This window comes from Colius striatus, chromosome 11, assembly GCF_028858725.1.
Source record: "Colius striatus isolate bColStr4 chromosome 11, bColStr4.1.hap1, whole genome shotgun sequence".
NCBI classification, from domain to species: domain Eukaryota; kingdom Metazoa; phylum Chordata; class Aves; order Coliiformes; family Coliidae; genus Colius; species Colius striatus.
In genome coordinates, this window is record NC_084769.1 from 315,868 (window position 1) to 338,541 (window position 22,674).

The following is a 22,674-nucleotide window of genomic DNA, read 5'->3' on the forward strand; positions in this document are numbered from 1 at the left end:
CTCACCGACCTTAGCGTGTAGGCCCACAAGCAGCTGAATTACTACAAAGCAAGGGTTGTAAACGTGTGCTGTGAACCCGAGAATAGGAGTGGAGAAGAGAGGAACCTCTTAAACTTGCTTTGCCTTTGGGGAGATCATTACCATGAACTCCACCTACATGGCCCCATAGGAATTTTGGGCTTGACCTTGGAGATATTTATGGTACGTAAATGGCCCTGGTGACATCAGTATAATTACTCAAATGTGTAAGGTTACATGCCTGTAACTGTGAAGCTTGCTTGACTTTATTTTTGTTTTCTCCCAGTTCAGCAATTGGGTTTTACAGATGCCTTGGTCGGTGCAACTAGCTAAAGAAATACTGACAGAGGGGTCAATAACTGTAGCAGAAAAGACAAAAGAAACGACAAAGCAATACTCTGATATGAAATATTGCTTGGTTTGGAGTTTTTTATGGCACTTACACTGGAAGCCTAAAAAGAACGCATAGGCAGGCTTACTGTGTTTGTAATTAATTCATCATACAAAGAAAGCAGGAGAAACAAGAACACTGGGTTTTTTTGTAGTGTATACGCTGCAGTTTGAATCTGCATTTTTTTAAATTGAGAATTAGAGCTTTGATGTTGCCTGGGGGAGAACAGGCAAATCTGAAAGTGAGGAACTCTTCTGATATCATGGTTATCACTTCAAATGCACCCACTCACATCCTCATGTTAAAACAAAGAAACTGTTAACGCATTTTAAAAGCCTGAGTAAGTTTTGCAGTAGTAAACCCAATTTGTTTGTGACCAACGGAAAAACAGTAACTTTTAAAACATATTTTGGTGTAGACTGTAAAATACTATATAGCTAAAACTATCTAGACTTGTGGAGTGAAGGCCAAAAGAGTATTCGGTGTGATAAGAAAGGATATTTTTCATATTTTGATGTCAAATACATGCCAGTGGTTTAAATTTGGATAGCTGACTGAACTTTGTGAAGAGAAGAGGCATGTGTTGGGGCCTGTGGTTTGGTATTCAAGTGGATTAAATTCTGTCCTGCTGAGCATGACAGAAAACAATGATTACATAACGTTGTCCAAATATATATGTCTTTATGTTTCACAAGATACTATGGTTTGGCTTATTAACAGCAAAACATTTATTGAGGATGGCTACATAGAGTAGTCATAATTATAGACACCAGAATACATTTAAAATGTTACAAGCAAAGATATTAAGTATGTACATAACAGCCAGTAAATTTGACAGTGAATTATCTAAATCCATTATTTGTTTCCCCTTATAAAATCCTGTTATCTCCTGAGTGACAATACTGTTGTCTGGGAAAAAGCATGAGTTCTTGATGCGTAACATACTAAGCACAACAGCTATTTACTGTACCCACACTCATTCTTACCCCACACTCTTTTTTTCCTAGACCATTATTAGTAAATTTTGAGGTTAGAGAGGTACTGACCCAATCAAACATGTACAGAGCTTGGCCTCTGAGTTAATTAAATATGGGTTAATAACATATTATAAGGAAATCATTGTCCTTATTACAGTTATTAGGTAGTTAGTCAAATTATAGCTTCAAAGGAATGCAGAGCATGGAGAACTCAGGACTAAATTATGCATTTGGACCTTAGGCCAGCTTTTACTGTTGAGACAGTTTGCTGCTATAAGAAATTGTGTGTCATTGAAATTAAATGCCTTTCTGGGGATGGAAGGTTCCAGTTTTTAATAAAATTACTGAGTGTGGTGTAGTGAAATGATTAAAATCTGTATTCCGGGAATGTGGCGGACAAAAAAAAAAATCAATAAATGCTAGCAGACCTCTGCTGCTGGATGTGAATCCTAGGAATGGAATAAACTAGTACAAAAATAACAATTAGAAACATATCAGTGCATTAATGTTTTTAGCATGAGTCTCACGAGACATCATCTTCACTAATTTTTAGCATACATTTTACCGTGTAATGAGCAGCTTTCTTCTCTCATATCCCTATTAGGCAGCGTTTTTGCCCTTCCCCCCGTGTTCCTGCATTGCAATCATTGTGCTTGCACTTATTATGTTACAAATGACCGAGGTAAGGCTGACATTCTCATTGCATGCAAAAAGAGCTGGTCGGCCAAGGGTGGATGTTGGGTTTTTTTTCCTAATGAAGCAGCTTTGTGAAATCTCCCCATGTGTTAATACTAATGAAGATCCTCCAGCACAATTAAAATCACAGCCAGTGGCTGAAGAGGAAACAGAAAACAATGGCATCTTTCTACACATGCATATTTCTTTATGCTGAGATCAGCTTTATTTAGAAATAACGTTTTTTAAAATGCTTGTAGGTATCATATAGCAAGGTTGACAAGCTATATGTATTCTTCGGTTCTGTATGACTTTTACTGGCTCTTAATGAAATCACTCATTTTTTTCATTGCCCTGTGATGTAACTTTAAATCTATGGTGTTGCAGTTTAGAGGGAGCAGTCCTTTGGCTCGCAAAGTGTACTTTAACCCTGCCCGAGTTTGAGACCATGCCAAAGAAAGAAGAAAGAGGAGGATACCATGGGTGCAGCTTGAAGGGTTGGTGCAGGGAAGCACAGCTTTTACTTTTTTAGAAATAACCTGTATAGGCTGTTCCAGGCACGGCGAGAACATCGGTATTTAACAGATGTACTGCTTTACAAAAAAAGATCCTTGTGTCCATAGCTGGATTATTTTAATACCTCTCCATAACTGTAACTTCATTACCTTACCCGTGCCGCCTGTTTTACCTGAATTTATCTGACTTCTGGAGCACGCAAGTTGAACGTTGCTTCTGCCGTGAATTCTAATTTGCCAGGTTTCTTTAAAATGTCTCTTTTGTAAATGGGTCGCCTTTTATTTTTTCCCCCTTGTCACCCTCAGTAGAAGGCTATTGTTTGTATGACGGATTCCTCGTTGCTACATACATTTATTTATTTACTTCTACCTGAAATTAATTTGCAGTGTAAGAATTAATTTCGGTACTTAAGGTGCGCGACCCTGTTTCTGCCCCGATCGATAAAACCAGAATTAAAAAATGACCGAAGGCAGACTTACATACTTCTGTCGCTGATCTGAAAAACATGGACTGTTGGTAACTTTCTCTGTACAGAAAATGCCTGTGCAGAGGGAGCGCGCCGGGAAAGCCGTTTGCCGCCCGCGCCCCGCTCGCCTTGGGAGCCGGTCGGTCATTCGTTACCGGCGCTGGAAGGAGATAAACAATCCCCTCTTTTCCCATCTTGTTAACAGCAACTCGCATTGTTGGGGAGAGTGGAGTCGGGCTGGTTGACGTCACTTTTGGTCGGTGAAGCTGAATAAGCCGTGAGGAGGGCTCGGCTGAAGCTGGCGCGGCGCGAGGGGCACGGAGCGGCCGGCACTGCGCCCGCCGCGCGCGCGCGCTCCCGCCCGCCCCCGCCCCCTCCCGGAGCCGCGTTCGACTCCGGCGAGCGCCGCGCAGGGCCGCGCGCCCGGCACACGCACCCCGGCCCGCGGCCGCCTGGGACGGTCAGCGCTCTGCCCCGCTCGGAGGTGAGTTAGAGACGCGCCTCCCGCCCCGCGCGTAGTTTCCCCTCCTGATCCGCACCTCGGGCGTTGCGGCGTTTTGCTGCGCTGAGCTCGTGCTTGGGATCGCTGTCGCGGGCTGCGGCTGCCTCCCTGGCCGTTCCCTGCCGGTGCGTATCGCCTCTTTGTTGTGGTGGGCCGGCCGCGGCTCTGGACGCCGGCGTTAGGTCCCGCCATGGGGCCCTACCCAGGCAGGGCTGCGGTCGGGAGGCGGAGGGTCTTCGGGGCGGCGAGTCCCGGGGAAGCGGCCGGGGTGTCTCGGGACGGGACGGCCCTGTGTCCCGAGTGATTTTAAACTTTACTCATGGCCGCAAAGCCCGTCCCTTGGCCGGACGGCGCCGGTCACGTCTCTGCCGGCGGTCGCCCGCAGCCTCCTGGGCGGCGCAGCGGCTGGCGGCGGCGGCCGCCGGGCGGCTCTTTTGTGTGGCTCGGCGCGCTGCGCCCCGCTCCGCGCCGGCCCTCCCGCTCGTCTCGTCCCTCGCCTGCACCCGGGATCTCGCCGGCCCTGAGCCGCCCCGCTGGCGGCTTGCCGTGCGGCGCCGGCCCGGGCTGTCGGGTGTGCCGGGCGGCAGCGCGCGGGGCGTGCGGCGGGGCCGCGCGGAGCGGCCATCGGGAAGGGGAGCGGGAGCCCGGCCGGTTCGCGGGCCGCCCGCCGGCCTCCGCCGGCCTCCGCGGCGTGCGGAGGTTGTACGTCCGTGCGCGGCGCTGTACGTCCCTGCGCGGCGTGCGGTGCGAGGCGTGGGGCGCGACGGAAGCGGGCGGCGGTGCGGGCGCCGGGCTCGGTGCGGGCCCCTCTGCCCTTATCTTTTGTGCGTCGTGCTTCCTTATAAAGCGAAAGAAGCAGCTGCAGCCCTGGGCCGAGTTGTTGAAATTTATCCCTTTGTGTATATTACAATATCCTCCATTTTTCTGCCCTCTAAACGACGAGCCTTTCGCCATCTTGGGCAAATTTTTATTCCCAAGTCTGTCCGTCTCTTTTGGGAGGGAATGCGTGGAAACCCTGAAAGTCCTTTCGGATAAGACTCAAAGTTTAGGAAATGTTACAGGGACACACAGTGACGTCATGTAAAGTTTAGGGGGAATTTTTCCAAGAGCGTGCGATTTCCCCCGGAATTCCTGATCTAACGTGCTGTATGCCGCACTTTAAAGAGAAACGCTTCTGGTTGAGACTGCACACTCAGGGAACATTAAGAATGAGCTGCTTTTGATCTGGTTTTGTAACAGGTAGAGAAACAGTTGTTCTTTTGGCTTATTTCCCCCTCCCCCCCACCCTGTTTGTGTTGTGGCTTTGTTTTTTTTCCTGGCCTTTGGTATTTAATTAGTAATGCTTGCTGAACTGTTTGGTTATTTAAACAAATAAAAACAAAAATATTTTGAAGTTCTTACATTAAATAATAATTTTGAGATTTGCATTATTTTTATTTACAGGAAGTAGCAATCTGGTGTGAAATTTACATGAAAAGCTTGGTACAGACTCTTCCCTGAGAAATATACAGTTTCTGCTTGGGATAAGCACTCTGGAAATACGCAGTTGTTCCATTTTTAAATTACAGATTTTGGGGGACATATTTGGAAGCAACAAACTTATGAAGATCTACTGTTAAAAGGTTCTGCTTGGAAAGTGACTATATATGCTACATATGGTTTGTGTCATGTTCCACGTGCTATATAATGTGGATGGCAAAAGGTAGTTGCTAGGTTAAACTTACTTAAAAAAACCCCAACTTTAAAAATAAACAGAAAATGATCTCTTTGGCTACTGACTGTTTCAGCTGTTCTGAAGAGACAAACAATGAGAGGTACTATTCTGTTAATTTACTTCTCAATTGTACTTTTTAAAAGTATCTCACAAAAGTTTTTTTGGTCACATGATATCACGTAGTGAAATACAGGGTACTTGGTAAAGAATAACTATTGTAGGTCAAGTTCTGTTGTTTCATTATTTTTCCTGTACTCATCTATTTTCCTGTATATTTATAGTCACACTAACAAGAACATGAAACTGCCTGCATTTAATTTGCATTCTCTTTGTCTTCAGGGTTGGGAAAAACATTAACAACAGTTAACATAGAAAGTAATTGAAATAGCTGCTGGGACATCAGGACTTCTGTTTCTATCCCAAGTCAGTATTGAATGATGCAGCTGAAGTGTCCTTAAGGTTATGTTGCAACAAATGTCAGATAAGTGCCTTGATGGATGTGTGTGTGGTTTGGCAGCTTTTTTGAGTTTTATTTTTTTAAATGCATCAGTGTGTTTGAATTTAGTTTTTGCCAGCTACATGAATATTAGGTAGATGAAAATGTTTAAATAGATGAAAGTATGTACAACAGATGTTTCTAAATTTTATATATTCAACAAAGGTCAGGCAGATTTGACATTATAAATGGTGAGCAATAGAGGATAAGTAGTTTCATAAAGTGATGGTATACTTGACGTCTCGTACCTATAATAAACTACATACACAGTTTTGTCACCATACTGCAAAATCAATAAAATACATAATATTAAGAAAATGGTAGCCAAGGTAATTTTTGTGAAGTGTGTATGGAGGAAGCATTAGGAGTCGTTAAGGGATCTCTTTGATGTTCAACAAATCTTATGTTCACTTCGAGCAGTGGACACGTGTTTAATCATGGATAGTACCGATTCCTTGCAAGCAGTCGAGTGTTACTATCAGATTGTGATGAAGTTCTTTATAAATGGAACTCTCTGGAGAGTAAAAAATATTTCTTCAGAGGATTGAGCAATGTTCCCTTTTTACTATGGACCCCAAGTCTGTTCTGAATGGCACCAAGTTAAGTTTTGTAACAAATGTATTTTGAAAATCAACTAGAATTGTAGTACTGGTGTTTGACATATTTTTGTTTTTTTAAACTAACTACCACTATGCTGGGTTCCTTACAAGTCAGCGTTTCCTCAGAAAGTAGCTGTTTTTAGGATTCATTCTTGTAGATTACTGTAGGTTGTCAATAACATGATAAAATTTTTTAAGTGGTGTTTAAATAGGGGAAAGATAACTAAATACATACTTTGAACATTTTGGTGAGAAGACAAAAATGCGAAGCGTCTTGCTACAAAAGATAAATTAGCGATATTTTTATATTATGGAGGGAATAATCGTTGGCTGACCACTGCAGTATATTTGTTTAATCTATATACTGACCTTAGGGTAAGAGCAAAGTGGTAGGAGACTTAATTTTTTTGTCTTTTTGGGAGGTGTAGAAAATGCAAATGAGAAAGTAATGGAAACCTATCTTTTTAGGTCCTGTTACCCTTTTTCTTCTTTTCTTTGTTTGCATGTTTATTACGGGACTGCAGTGCAAAGGAGCAGATGTTTTGCAAAACATCCTGATCTGTTGCTTTTTCTTATGGGAGTGGGTAACTGTTCCTTCTGATGCATCGACTTGACAGCTGGTTGATTTCGTGGCGCTGCTTCGAAGCCATTAGTGGTGTCATTGAATTGAAACAGAACAGTCACTCCCAGCTGGAACCACAATCGTTTATGTCTTTGTTGCTACTTTTCTGTTACTGCACAAGACGTGGAATATCATGGTTGCAAAGAAAAAAGAAGATTGTGCTCTCTGTCTCATCTGCCTGAGTTAGGGAAAGGGAGCATCAGTATTTGACTGGTTTTAGTTTTTCAGTATTCTTACAATAGCATATTTTGGATTAGCACAACCGAAAAAGCAATTTGCTACCCTTCACCTCTAAAGGCATTGCACAGTTCAAATAGCTTCACTGTGATTTCCCTCTCTCTTCTGACCCTAGTCCCTAATACAGGTGTCTAAATAAAAACAAACAATGGTTAGTTGTGTTTGGGTTCTTCTGATTGTTTTGTGGTGTTGAGGTTCCTTTGTTTATTTGTTTTTTTTTAAGTCGGCAAACTGTAATAGAAAATGACAGAAGAGTGGTAGTTTGTGGTTTCATCACTTGCGTAATCTGGCCCAATGAAGATGCCCAATGTCTACCTGTTTTCTCCCATGTGTGGTTCAACTTTTGAGTTAATTTTAATTTACTATAATAAATTGATCAAATTATGTCACATGTTACAAACTAGTTCATGATTGTAAACTGCCATCAGAAGAAGCACTGCTGCAGATGTCAAGGACAGTTGGTGATTGTTGGATAGTTTACAACGTCCTGGACATTGAGAAAATGCAGTTAGTTAGTTAGTCAACGGATTTTAAAGGAATTGGAAACTTAATGGTGAAGATAATGTTGTGCAGAATTCAGAGTTTAGGTACTGATGATATTCCCTACTGCATCACAGAGAGAAGTGAAATGTCCTCTTTGTGGCTGACGTTTATGCATTTAAAAAAAAAAAAAGGATTCTACTGCTACATTTTTACTTCAAAACTATTTTTACTGTATTAATTTTGCATAATGGTAAAATGAAAATACATCTTTATTTTAAGTGAGTGGTAGAGGTTTGAGCTTACTCTTTACTTGGGAACAAACCCAATGGTATCCTATTACTGAGATTAGAGGAAATAGGTAATTCCCCCATCCCACTCCTCGAAATTTTTGCCTGCTTTTTTAACCAAAAAAACCAAAAAAAAAAAAAGGTAAAAAAGCATCAAACAAATCAACAAGGAGTCACTAGAAGATTTGCATAAGAAAACCAGTAGGTTCACGTTAATTTTTTGATGTTTTTTAGTACTCTTAGGAAGGTGCCAACGTGTTAGTTTCACAGGTACAGGGAGAAGGACTGATATGGTAGAGGTAGAAAGAAGAGCTGTCTTCAGTGACTTTAATTTGTAATGTGCTAGGTAGATATTTCCTCGAAAACTGAAGTATGTAAAATGAGTTCACATGGTCCCAAGTTATTTTAAAGACTGTATTTATATTGTCCAGTTCCTGCAGAAAGACCAAGCAAGATACAGTATTTCTCTGTAACTTAATAATAGAATTCTAGGTTTCAAAAAAAGCAGAATATTTAATGCAATTAGCGCACAGATTCACACATTAGCCGTGTTAAATTCCTGCCCACTCCTTTATCTCTGTACAGCCCTAAATTTACAGTTCTGTAGTGCCATGTGTCTTCTCTTTTTATGTGAATGTTTTTCTTATCAGTGAAGAAAGACTATGAAAGAAGGTATACATTTTTAAACCTTACCTAGTGATCTCTCAGACATAATCTCTGAAAGTACAGACTTTGAAACAGAATCACTGGACTTGCCAGTGTCTGTTTAATTCTTTCAGAAGGATAATGCTTCTAGCCTTCCTAGTCACACCCATCAGGGCCTGAATGTCTTGTTTTCTGCGTGTAAAGGACACAAGACTCTCTTTTCACTTGATGTAGGTCAGGCATTGTGAAGAGCTGAATGAGTTAAGGCTTGGTAGTTTGCAAAAAGACATTGCAGAGATTTTTCTGGCCCCTGAGAGAGGAATTGGGGGAGGGACGGACGGACACCTTAAAATTGAAAAGACTGAAAACGTAAAGGTGTGGTTGAAAAAAGCGCTCTATGTAATGGACTGTTTATGTTAGTAATGATCCCATTTAAATCAATGGGACTGTTAGAGTATAGAGACTTTTCTCAGGTAGATTTAGAAATAATGCAGTGACTTCATCAGATAATATTATGGTTTTCGTGCCTCTTCCCTCCCCTAGCCTCACCGAGAACTTCTCTGGAATTGTTGGAAGGGACAGTGAGGAATTTTACTTTTTGGATAATGAAGAACCCTACCAGTCTTTCATTGTGACTGACAGGAATTGAACGCTAGGTTTTCTTTGAATATTTATGAAATACAGTAATTTAAAGGCACAAAATACTCTGTCTAACTGTTCTTGAGCTTGCATCTCAGTATGAGACTTCTGGACAAGAAGGTAGAATAGTTTTCCCTTCACTCTGAATACATTGCTAACTTTTTTTGGATCGTGACTCTTAATTGATTTGTATCAATGAGTTCATGTTTTTTCTAAGGCTGAAAGTTTCTTTAATAAACAATGCATTGCCTTTTATCAGATATCTATTGTAGATCAGTGGCGTGTGTTATCCAAGTATAATTGTAAAAATAAACCCCCAACCCCCCCTTCAACCCTCAGGCTCAGACAAATGAAAACCAGTTTGACAGAAATTATTGTAGTGGTCCATCGGGTGCGTAGGGACATAATTGTTTGGATTTCACCCCATTTGCTGTTCTTACACTTTTCCACAAGCATGTACTCATTAATCAAAGACAGCGTACTCCTGCTGAGGGCAGAGAGGTTCATTATATTGGCAGCCAGTTTGGTGTAAAGAACGGTGTACTGAGGCTCTTAACGTGCTAGGACATAAATAAATCTAAGGTCTTTGTATGCAAACCCTGGAGGTTAATACTGTATAATTCAATGTCCTGTCTTTGTTTTTATGATTGATGTTTTAAAGCGTTTGAAGCTTGATGCAAGCCTTCAAGCAGGTCAGGGCTGACCTCCCGATTGGCTGATGCAAAGAAAACCATTAGCTTGGCAGTGTGCCTTCAGTGTATACTTTGGAGACTTCTTTTTTTTAAGATTTTTTGGTTTTGGTTGAGAGATCATTGTTGTATTGCCTCAGCTGTTACAGGAGAGTTCTACAGATTGACAGCCCCTGCTGTGATAATGGACTTGGTGCACAAAACGCTGATAGTTTGGTCCTATTTGTTCTGAAGCTCACTGCTATTTGTATCCTTAACAGAACTAACTTGTAGAACAAGCGAAAACTACTGGGATTTCCTTATAGAAATAGTGCTGGGATTGGGCTTTAACATGAATTGGTTTCATATTCATAATTTGAGAACAACTGGTTACAGCAAGCACATAGTAATTTGCAAGCTATCATAAAACATTCCACTTGAGCTTTTTTTTTATTGATCTACCTGCATTTGAAATCTGGTCACTACAGCCACAGAGGCCTTTCATTTCACTTGTGCTTGCATCACAGAACAGCCTCAGTATTAAATATTTAATTTTAATTTTTTAAAATGTAATTTTAAATACTGAATAAAATGCTAAACTGTGAGCTTCTAAGAAACAAAAGTGTAAGGGTGAGCAGTAACATACATCTTAACTACCAAATCATGTTATGTAAAGCAGTTTAAAAAGAATAACATCATCCAATTCTTGTGGATCTTTGGCAGCTTTTATTGTTTTGAATAAGAATTTTTTTGTTACCTTTACCCAAGGTTACCTTGCTAAAGCTGTAGTTGCTGAAATTTGTCTTTTTCGTACATTGTATGCCCAATGCTTTTGGAGGCAAATCTAGAAGTATAAAATGTGATTATATATACACAAAGTGATGGTGTAGTAAAATAGTAGTAAGCAGAGTCTTACTGAATGTCACATGGAAAAAGTAGTGGATGTATTAGGAATGACTGTACCCCTACATGGGTAAAACTTATCTATTGTTATAACGTGAAAAATACCTGCTTTGAAATACTAGTTAGTGATATTTATAAACTGTCTTATTAAAATTGATATCCACCCCCACCTGTTTTACTTTTCAAAGTCAAACATAAAGTGAGGCATTTCCACTGGTTTATACTCTGAGTTTGATAGCTTTTCTCTATCTTTACTTGACCTAGTGACTGGAACTTCTAAAAGGAGAGGTATACTTTTGACTATAAATATCAGTTTTCCGAACATTCTTAGTTCCTGTTGGAATAAAAGGGAGCCCAAGAGTGTCCACTTTCATGCATCTTTTGATCCAGTATATTCTAAGTTATTACTGCATAACCTGGCATGTAGACAAAGTATTGCTGAGGAAAGTTGGAAGTAAATTCCTTCTTCATACTCCCAGGAAGGTGGGAAGCCGTTAAGGAAAGTTCCTTACTCTGTTAGTTAGTTAGTGAGTTAAAAATATCAGATGTACTTGCCTGAAAGAGAGTCTAGTATCAAGCTGTATCAGTTAATTTAATAAAAGGTATTATCGCTACCTAGAGCTGTGGTCTTTCCTAAATAGTGCAATTTTTAAAAGGCTAAACTGTAAGAAATGAAAACCAGTGTTTTTCCATTGCGACTGAGATAATTTTTCATCCTTGGAGTTGATGCCTTGAGCACCTCGCTGCTTTTCAATGTCGATGAAACAGCTAGATCAGAGATAATAGTTGAGACTACAGTTGTGTGGTTTAGGAGAAAAGTGAGGCCGAAGAGAAGAGTGCTCAAAGAATCACATCATTTGGGGACTCAACTTCTAGAGTAGCTGCAATGCTAGAAACAAATTCTTTGTAGCACACTTGTAAGAGCTTTCAGAGCAAGGAAAGTACCTCTGGTGGTTTTTGATTGTGGTTTGGTTTTTTCCTTTTTTTTTTTTTCCTTACCAAGTGTAGTATTAGAAACTATAGAGAGTACTGTTTCAGGGAAATTGCCTTAAGTGGGACTCTAAAAGTTCACTTTTGCAGTCATTGACAATCTGACAACAGCAGAGAGTGAGTGAATTGTTTTCACCATATTGTTATTGTAGACAATATTAAAAAGCTACTGTCCTAAAGAACATCTGAGAAATTGGAGAAAGGGTTTGAGATCCAAAGTCTTTATTAAAGACAAGGAAAGGGTGTAGATTATTGAGAAAGATCACAGTAATACATTTCAGCAATTCTTTATCTTTCGGGCAACCAAGTAGAGCGAGTACTCAGATTTAGCCATACTTTGAATGTATTGGAGAAACATTTTGAGGTTAGGGTTTAAGCAAAGTGTGTGGATCTTTGAACACAAAATAGGGATTTCCCAAACTACTGAGTCTTTGGATGGTATACTAGAGGCTTTCAGTTTCTCTGTGTGTGTGTGTGGTTTTGTTTGTTTGGGTTATTTTTTGTGGGTTGGTTTGTTTTGTTTTTTTCTGTTTTGTCAAGAGTTACCAAATAAAAAGAAATATTTAGAAGTCTGTGTAGTTTACTTGCTACTTATTATAATGCATATACTTAATGCATATAAGAGGATTTGGAAAAGTAAATTTTAGAAAAGAAAAAAAGTCTCAAGGAAATAATATATTCCTAACATGAGAACAAACTTACTGCAGGTTATTATTTGGCACGTAAAAGTGACATTAACATGGTGTTTTTATGCAGTTCTTGTATTTTTTTCTGTTCCAGAAGTGCTTTTCAAGCCTTATTTTCCATTCTCTAAAGCTTAAATATGTAGCAAGTATCTTCATTGAACCCAATGTGGTTTTGGGCAAATGTGAGAAGCGCTGATACTACAGTTCAGCCTTGTCTGGAGGGTTATTTTTGGATTTTTTCACAATGCGTGAAGAAGTGTATTCATCGTGCAAAGGAACAGTCAAAGGGCACGTGGGGAAGAAATAATCTCATTCTTGTGCATTTTGGGGCAAAACTAATGTGAAGTGCACTAGTAAGTGCAATCAGTTATAAAAGCTCTTTTTTCTGCTGACATGAGGAACTAAAAGGAACAGATTATTCTACATAACTTTGCTTTTATTTGTATGTGATAGAGGTACAGAGCAGCTTGGAATACTTTCCTGGGTGTTTTGAGAGACGTTTTCTGTGTGTCAAGCTGTTCCTGATAATCACTGAGGTAAACTTAAAATATTTTTGCCCTTGTCGATGTCATTAAATTTTCAATGTTAACAATTATGATGCTATGGATATACAGCATATTGCAAAACTTATTGTGTTGATCTAAGCGATTTATACAGAGTAGCATTTAAATGTAGCCTACAGTCTTTTTGCAGTCATAGAAATATGTATGTTGAGAGATCCATAGTGTAAAGACTTCATAATAAAGCAGGCACATAGGGTGACAATCACTTTTTACATTTCTTTGTCTCTAAATGCTTAATTTAATTTGTTGTTTTGGTGTCTTGTGAAGTGTGTAAAAATAAATACACAAGAATTAATCTTATATAATGATCTGTGTTACATGTTGCAGGAGACATTTGAAATGCAGATAAGTGGGATCTCTAACACACTTGGTAAAGCTGAGTTACTGCCTTGCATTCTATTAATTTTATAAAACTTTGACTAAGAGAAGGATTCATTCTTTGGTGTTTATTGTTCCTGTTGCTTTCAGCAGCATAGGCAATGATACAGATAATTGGAGTGCTAGGGTTGTTAGGTGATGTATATAAGTTTTCCTGTTCATTATCTTGTATTCTGTTTATACACAGAATCTTATTCTTCAATTTTTCAGTTCCTTACAAGTGTCTGTTTACATATATAATTGTAATGATTCCTAATTCCTCTATAAGTAGTTTGTAATTTTCTGCAAAATTTTGCTTAAATTGTAAAAGACCTATTTGAGTGTCAAATTTCAAGTCTAGGAAGAAGGGATGCCATCTGAAGGACCTTGACAAACTTGGGCCCATGCAAACCTCATGAAGTTTAACAAGGGCAAGGTGCTGCCTGTGGGTCAGGCAATGCCAAGCACAAGTCCAGACTGGACAATGAAGTCCAGTAGAAGATGTCTCTGGTTACGGCAGGGCATTGGAACAAGTTGAGATTTAAAATCCCTTCTAATCCATACTATTTGATGCTTCCATGATTCTTTATAATATATAATAACTTCAGGTTTTTTTTATTTGAAAAGAATCATATACTGACTTCTGGAGGTGACCTATGACAGAGAAGGTGATTCAGAAACAGTGAATCGGTGTTCTTGGCCAAAAATACCACTGCAATTCATCATATGTTGTTTAGCAAGAACTGCAGATGGTGGAAAGCAGTGACAAACAAACACACAGTATTTTGAGAGATGTTTCAGATGAATGAGGTATACAATATCTGATGTTTAGAAGCAAAAGTTTCATTTTACTACATTAAGATTTAGTCATCCTGGAGATGCACAGTGACGCCTTTTTAAGTATAGCATTACACAGTTTGGTAGATAGTTCTTTCCAGCCTAACATATAAAAAACAAGTTTAGAGAAGTTACCTGTGTTATTTACTTACGATCTCAAAATATCAAGGGTAGAAATGAAGATTCATGTATTGTTTTGGATGTATGGTCATCTAGTGCTGTGTTGAAAGGTTTGTCTGGTTAATAAGAGGGATAGTTGTTGGTATGACTGATTGTCACTTTTCTTTACATTCACTTTTTTTTTTATTTTAAAGCTTGTGATGGCTTACTTGGAGAAACAAGTCGGATGACAAGTAAAAAGACAGGTACTTGTGAGATGCTTTTTGTGTTAGGAGCCATGGAAGAACATTCACAGACTCAATTAATTGCTCATTTTTGAGGTAAAAACTAGTCAGACCTAAACTGGAACTTCTTGTGTTCCAGTGATGGAAAGAAGCTGGAACACAAAAAGTTCCATTTAAACATAAGGAGAAACTCTTTTACTTTGAGTGTGAGGGAGTCCTGGCCCAGGCTGCCCACGGAGGATGTGGAGACTCCTCTGGAGGTTTTCAAAACCCACTTGAACTTGTTCCTGAGTGACTTGATCCTAGGTGGACTTGCTTTAGCAGGGAGATTGGACTGGATAATCTCTGAAGGTCCCTTCCAACTCCTACCATTCTATGATTCTATGATACTTTGAATTCTTGAGACTAATATTGGTTTCTGCTACTGGGCAACTTGTCTTTACAGTGAGTAATGTCAGGTTTTTTTGATGACTTGGTGTCAATGCTAGAGATAGATAGATGGATATATATATATATATATATAAAACAGAGACACACACATGTGTATATGTATTCAATAGGATGTGATTTGGAAGAACCTTATAGGATACAGGGTGAGTTTATTAATTAAAAGAAAAAAAGTTTTACTATGGTAAAAACCCACCACACTTATGAAAAGATTAAACTGAACTAGAAGAGTCTCAGGAATTGAAGTGACTTCACTGATTGACTGATGAATTTGGAGTTACACACATGGAGCAGAGGGAAGTAAGGAGAATTACATCAAGTAAACATACATGATGATAGGTTCTGTATTAACTACCTGCCATCAGGTAGAGCTATTGGAGTCATAATGTGATGTTCTGTTAAAAACATCAATTCAGCAGCACTCAGAATGTTAGTTTAACACATTACTGGGAGGAAAAAAAGGACAAACCAGAAAACATCCAGGACATTGTATTCATTCAGGTCAATCTGTCAGGTACAATAAAAGCAAATCAAAGTGAAAGAAATCTTGGAACACTTTCCGTATGAGATGAGAGTATACAGAAGACTTCAGCTTGGGCTATGACCATGTTCTATAAAGCTATGCCTGGAATAGTAAAGGAAATAGAATGCAACTTTTTGACATTTCAGATAGGATTGAAATATAATAATGGAACTAAAGTAGTCCAGTGAAACAAAACCCAGTCGTTTGTTAACATTAAGTAGTGCTTTTCACTGTAGTGGAGTCTCGTTCTCTGGAGACATTCCAAACCCAGCTGGACGAGTTCTTGTGTGACCTACTCTAGGTGATCCTGCTCTGGCAGGGAGTTGCACTGGGTGAGCCTTCAAGGTCCCTTCCAACCCTTAAGATTCTGTGATTTTGCAAGCAGAGTGGAATCATCCTTGCATACTGTGGAGTGCAAAATTAGAACATACTTAAATACATCTTCCATTAATATATCTAACAATTTTATCAATTATCATGTTGAACAGGGTAATTGAAGTGCAGTTTTAAGTTTGTTAAATCTTCATACTTCTGATTTTTTTTAAGAGAGAGATGTTGTTGTTTAACCTGGCTATATGCCAGGTATGCCCACCAAGTTGTTCCATCACTTTCACTTCTGCAGTGGTCAGGGGAGCGAGAAATAAAACAGAGGGCTCGTGGGTCGAAGTAAGGACAGGGAGATCATTCAGCTACCATCATGAGCAAAACAGACTCAAATCGGGGAGAAATGGTTTGATTATTAACAATTATTTCTTAACATAATTATTATTAACGATTATTTTAAGACAGAGTAGGGCAATAAAAAACAAATCTTAAAACACCCCCCCCCCCCCAACTCTCCCCTCTTCCTGAGCTTCTGCCTCCTCCCCCGCAGTGGCACAGGGAGATGGGGAGTGAGGGTTCATCACAGATGGTTTCTGACGCTGCTTCCTCTTGGGGAGGACTCCTCACAGTTCCCACTGCTACAGTGTGGGGTCCCTCCCATGGGAGACAGTCTTCCATGAACGTGGGTCCTTCCCACAGGCTACAGTTCTTCACAACATGACTCGGAATTGGTCACCGGCACGCCCATCTCAGAGCTGACGCACACAGGCCTGTCAGATACAAGGGAAGCTTCTTGCAGCTTTTTAAACAAGCCACGCCTGTAGCCCTTGACTACCAAAACCTGGCCACACAAACCCACTACGGGTATATACCTTTATTCTTTCTCAAAATATTTACTACTTGTGTAGATAGACTTTTGTTGTGAATTAGTTGCTGTTAATTACGTTTTTGTTAGTATTTGATATTTTGTGTCTTGATGATTTGTGAAGATGGAATAATAAGGATGCCCCAAACCCCAAAATTCTGCTAACATTTAAATTAGTGCAGATTTGTTCATGTTTTCACGTGAAGGAATCACATAATCGTCTTTGGTTCGTGATTATTCACCACCATTTTTTCAGTCATGTCCTTCATTCTTGGTTTGTTACTATGTTCTTTTTGTGTTGAATTTTTTAATGTGCTTTATCCCATTAACATAATAATGTAGAATCACTTTAACTACTGTGATTTCAACCTTACAGTTTTTCCCTATATCCCTTTCCTTTCCCGTCTTTGTTGTGTGTATTTAGTCTTCAGATATATCAGGCGTGATATTTGTAAATTCAATTTTTACGTCACCTCTGCCATTTAAATATTTCTTTACCTTCTCTCCAGCTCTAGGAAATTAATTCTAGGGCAAAGGATATTTTTGTTCTGCTTCTTGAGTAAGTTCTCCTAACACCATAGCTGATGAGTCTTATACATTCCTAAAATAGTCTAAATCTCAAATATTGTCAAAATTGGAAGAGGAGGGTTGAGGATAGCACATTCCATACGTAGTCCTAATGTGTATATTTTCCATGTGTAAGAAACAGTCTTGAACTAACCGCATCTGGCAGTGTCTTGTATATTAAGTAGTTGTTGGTGTATGTTATCCTATCTCGAGGTAGCTGGAAAGAAGAGGGGAAGAAAATAATATGCTCTTAGGTTGTAGGCCATAACCTATTATGAGTTTCATCAGAGAGGAAAAATGAGCCATAAGTTCCAGGGTCAAAGGAGAAAAGCATTGAGAAGGAAAAACTGCCCAGGAGATGGCAGAGCTGAAGACAAATGCATAGACAGAAGGAATCCCGTGTATTTTACTGGCAGAGATGTGATTAAGGTTTTGTCCAGTCGGCAACCTTGTTCTGCTTTCTTTTTAAACAGAGGCCAACTCTGACTGGGTAGTACTTATTCGAATACTTTGGATTTAATCTCTGCTGCTTGTGGTGATTCAGGTCAGAACTGATCAGAAAGGAAAAAAACCCTAAACCCAACAAACCAAACTCCAAAACCAAAACAGAGAGAAAAGTGTAGCTATTTTTGTTTGAAAATAAACCTGGGGCAAGCTTACTTGTTATGATGCCAGGTATGCATGAGCCAAATAAAGGACAGTTATGTGTATGGCAGTATATATCTGTGTTCTTATATAGGATAGGGGAAGAAGGATTTTGCTGAGTATTGAATAGTTTTCATACTGTGCAGATTCTTTTATTAATTAAAAGATTGATGCTTCAAATCATACATTTGGGGTTATTTTTGCAGACTGGTTTTTGACTTACAGCACGAGGCATCTAATGTTGTGTTTTGTTTAGTAGCATTTTGGAGTACAAGGGTTGGTTGTATGGCTTGGTTTTTGGTTTGGGTTTTTTTTTTTTGGTGCGTGTGTGAAATAGTACTTCTACCCACAGCTGTTGTTTATCCTTTTATTTAATTTGTTTTTCCTGATGCCTCGTGAGTTGCCATGGGAACAAAACCACAACTGGAGAAGGAGCATCCAGTGACTGAACTATCTGACTTAGTTTCTCCTTGTCTTTCCATGGGAACGGATGTTTTAGAGAGGAGGATAAAGTAAATGCTTAAGTTACTCTGTCAACTTTTTTGTGACTCATCTGATTTGGGAAAAAAGCACTTATTAATGGGTTTTTTTTGTGGACTTGAGGAAAAGGCTACGAGTAGTCAGATTAATGTATGAGTAGAAATTAAAGCTGAAGAGATACTTAATTTTGGGATTTGACAAGTGATTTCAGGATTTGACAAATACAATGTGTCTTAAGTTGTGTGTATTTCCATTAAATCCTAAAAATGAACAATTTGGACAATAGTGCATGTCTCTATATGCCTGTCAGTCACTGAATTAGTAAACATTTGTTAGATGGAAAATTCTATTCAGAACAAACTCCACAGATGTATTACCAGCAAAATAACATAGAATCATAGAATGGTGGGGGTCAGAAGGGACCTTTAGAGATCATAATAAAGCATGCCAAAACCCAGTGCCATTAAAAAAATTTCTTTGTCTTGTATGAACAAATATTTTGTCCATGGACTGAATTCTTTAAGATGCCAACTCTTAAGCCTAGACTAATTTTACTAGTTCCTAGTTCTGTTCTAATTTCAACTTCTTTTTTTTTTTTAGTTTAGGAGAACTTTTGAAACTGTAGACGAACTCTTTTGATGCATTTGAATAGTTGTTGTATTTGAATATTTCTCTTTGACTGGAACCGATCGTTAGTTTTAGAACATTTATTTAAGCTTTGAATAGTATATAGGTGTCAGTATATTAGCATTTATAAACATTTAAATATTTTTGACCACAGAATTATGAAATGAAACATTTTCAATGTGCATAATGCATGTTTTTAGCAAAGATGTAGTACTTAGAATGTTATGGGTCAATATTAAAGCTCGTACTAGAAGAATAACAAGAAAATCCAGTTCTTCTCTACATTTGGCATTCTGAATTTGCCTTACAAGTGATGAAGTCTCAAGCCATGTGAAACATGTTAGAGATGCTGGCATGAAATTCTTTCAAGAAAGAGAATTTTGAGCAAGACCTTGCAGTGTTTTGTTAGAATTTCATTTAAAAATGGAGTTTTTTACTTTTTATGAACCACAAACTATTTATAAAACAAAGCTTTATGTCTTGCATCCATTTAAAAAAAATAGGAATGGGTATAATGTGAAACTACAATAAAAAACATGTAAGGGTCATACATAGGTTGGTTACGTGGCCAATACAAGTTCATTCTTTTCGTTAGGAAAAAACTGTGATAGTGATGTCAAAAACAATGTGTTACGTGACATGTACCAGTTGCTCGTGAATTACGATCTTAAAAAAACTCAAACGACAAACCACAGTAGGTGTCAACTCAAAGAATAAATTGTTGGCATTTTATTAAATTAAAGTGAAAAATGTCCTATCCTAAAGAGTTTGCACAACATTGTAAGTATGTTGCAGCCAAATTTGAGCTAATGTGTTTGCCTGGAGTAGTAAATTAAAATGCTGAAACTATTTGTTACCTGTGGAGCTTACAGTAGCTGAGGCATAGAATTTGTGTCTGGTTTAACCTGTACATAAAAAAGGCTAAAGGAGGCCACCTACTACCATTGGTTCTCTGCATGTTTTCCTTCTGTATCAGCTGTGAAAGGAGAATATTAAGAACACATCAGACACTAGTGTAAACATGTTACTCAGGTTCATTTTGTCCTTTTGAGTGCAGCAGGTAACCTATCAGTGCTGTTGATGTGAACAAAGTACTGACAATCAGAGCATTTTGGGGCTGATTGCTCTGAAATGCAGCTTTCAAAATAAGAATATCTCAGAATTATACTTGCTATGATATTGCTATTAATAGCAAACATTTTAAGCACAGAAGCCCGAGTGTATTGTCACACAGACTTAACTATTAGGTGGGCCATTCTGTACATGGATATTGTAGAGTCATAGAATGGTGGGGGTTGGAAGGGACCTTTAGAGCTCATCCAGTCCAACCCCCCTGCAGAAGCAGGTTCACCTAGATCAGGTTGCATAGGAACGTGTCCAGGCGGGTCTTGAGACTCCACAACCTGTTCCACTGCTCTATCACCTTAACAGGGAAATAGTTTTTTCTTATGTTTAAGTAGAACTTTTTGTGTTCCACCTTCATCCCATTACCCTTTGTCCTGTTGCTAGCTACTATAGAAAAAAGGGATGTCCCAACCTCCTGACACTCACCCTTTAGATATTTGTAAATGTTAATAAGATCTCCCCTCAGTCTCCTCTTTTCTAGACTAAATGGCCCCAGTTCCTGCAGCCTTTCCTCGTATGAAAGATGTTCCAATCCCCTGATCATCTTGGTGGCCCTGCACTGGACACTCTCCAGAAGTTCTCTGTCCCTCTTGAGCTGAGGAGCCCAGATATACTGTGTTGAATTTCATTAGAAAAGTACTAGGAATCTGAAAGATTGTATGTGATAGAGGAATAACTAATTCTAAAGAGTTAAAATACAATTTACTTTAGTGCAGCAAAGCTTTTTATTTGGTTGGGGGTTTTTTATTATTGAGAGGTTTGTGGCTTTAGTATCCCAATGATATTTTTAAAGATTTTTTTTGGATCTTATTTGTGTGCTTTGTTTAAGTGTCTTATTTTGGTTAGGCTAAATGAAACAACTTAAGTCTGTTCCTGAGCTGAAGTTTGACTCTTAATCCGTATATATTGTGAAAATTAAGGAGCAGATCATCCTGAGTGCCATCGCACAGCACATACAAGTGAATCAGGCCTAGTCAGGATGGGTTTATGAAAGGCAGGTCCTGCTTGAATAACCTGATCTCCTATGACAAGGTGACCTGCTTGGTGCATGAATGAAGGGTGGTGGATGTTGTTTACCTGGACTTTAGTAAAACCTTTGACACTATTTCCCACATCATTCTTCTTGAGAAATCGGCTGCACATGGCTTGGACACGCCTACTGTGTTTGCTGGGTGTAAAACTGGTTGGATGGCCAAGCCTTAAAAGTGATGGTGCAAGGAGTTAAATCCACTTGGTGGCTGATCACAAGTGGTGTTCCCTGGGCCTGTGTTGGAGCTTGTTCTGTTTAACGTATTATCAAGGGTGTAGATGGGGGGATTGAGAACATTTTTGATTAGTTTGCAGATGACACCAAGTTTGGCAGGAGTATTGATCTCCTTGAGGGCAGGAAGGCTTTAAAGAGGGTTCTGGCCAGGCTAAAGCAATGGGCTGAGGCCAGTTGTATGAGATTTAACAGAGCTAAGTCTGGTCTCCTGACTTGCGTCGCTCCTAGTTTGTCCAGCAGAACCAAGGAAGTGATCGTCTAGTAGTTGGTGCTGGTGAGGCCACGTCTTTGAGTACTGGCTTCAGTGTTGGCTCCTCACTCCAAGAGGGATGTAGAGACACTGGAGTGTGTCCATAGACCAGAGCTGAGGAAGGGTCTAGAGCACAAGCCTGATGGGGAGTGGCTGAGGGAATTTGCGTCTAGCCTAATGAAAAGGAGGCTGAGGGGGGACACTTGATTACTCTCTGCAACAAGGAGGTTGTGTTGAGATGGAGGTTGGTCTATTCTCCCGAGTAACAAATGACAGGACTAGAGGAAACAGACTCAAGTTGTGCCAGGATTTAGATTGGAGGTGAGGAAAAATTTATTCACTTAGAGGATTATCAAGGACTGGAACAGGCTACCCAGGGAAATGATCGAGTCGCCATCCCTGGAGATACTGCAAAGCTGTGTAGCTGAGGTGCTGAGGGACATGGTTTAGTTGTGGATGTGGCAGTGCTAGGTTAGTGGTTGAGCTCTATGATCTTAAGAATCTTTCCCAACCTAAATTATTTTGTAATTCTGTAAATGTGCTTGTTTAGTTGTCATTTGTATTCCTTGAATTGAGGCCTGCATCTGCTAGAAGATGACTTAAGCAGTATATATAGCTCTTAAATAACCTCACGACACAAGTTTACTGTTAGGTGCAGGGTACGTATCATAACTCAGATGCAGTCAGATTAAGTCAAAACATCTTAATCCTGCATTGATTTAAATGTGTGCCTATGTTGATAAACAGGCATTGACCTGCTGATGCTGTAAAGAGCTAAGCATGTAAAATTGTTTTGTAGAATCTTAGCCTTGTATTAATAACTAGGCTCTATTAATGATTCAGTGCTAACATTAATGTTAGTTTTATATCTTTGGAAATTTGAGGTTTTTTGATCTTCTTAATAATGTATTCTTTTTCTCATAAAAATTATTTACCGGATTT

General features: G+C 39.2%; 1 protein-coding gene across 16 annotated transcripts in view; it reads left to right on the forward strand.

Moving 5' to 3' along the window:
* The first annotated feature begins 3,429 nt into the window (after nt 1-3,429).
* Nucleotides 3,430-22,674, forward strand: part of BAZ2B (bromodomain adjacent to zinc finger domain 2B) — a 127,573-nt gene continuing 108,328 nt past the window's right edge. For 14 of the 16 annotated variants that reach the window (XM_062004476.1, XM_062004473.1, XM_062004485.1 and 11 more), the window contains exon 1: nt 3,430-3,527. The gene's annotated coding sequence lies outside the window, so the exon portion shown is untranslated. Of the gene's footprint in view, nt 3,671-22,674 lie in introns of all 16 variants that reach the window. The other 2 variants (XM_062004474.1, XM_062004477.1) reach the window with 2 other exon arrangements.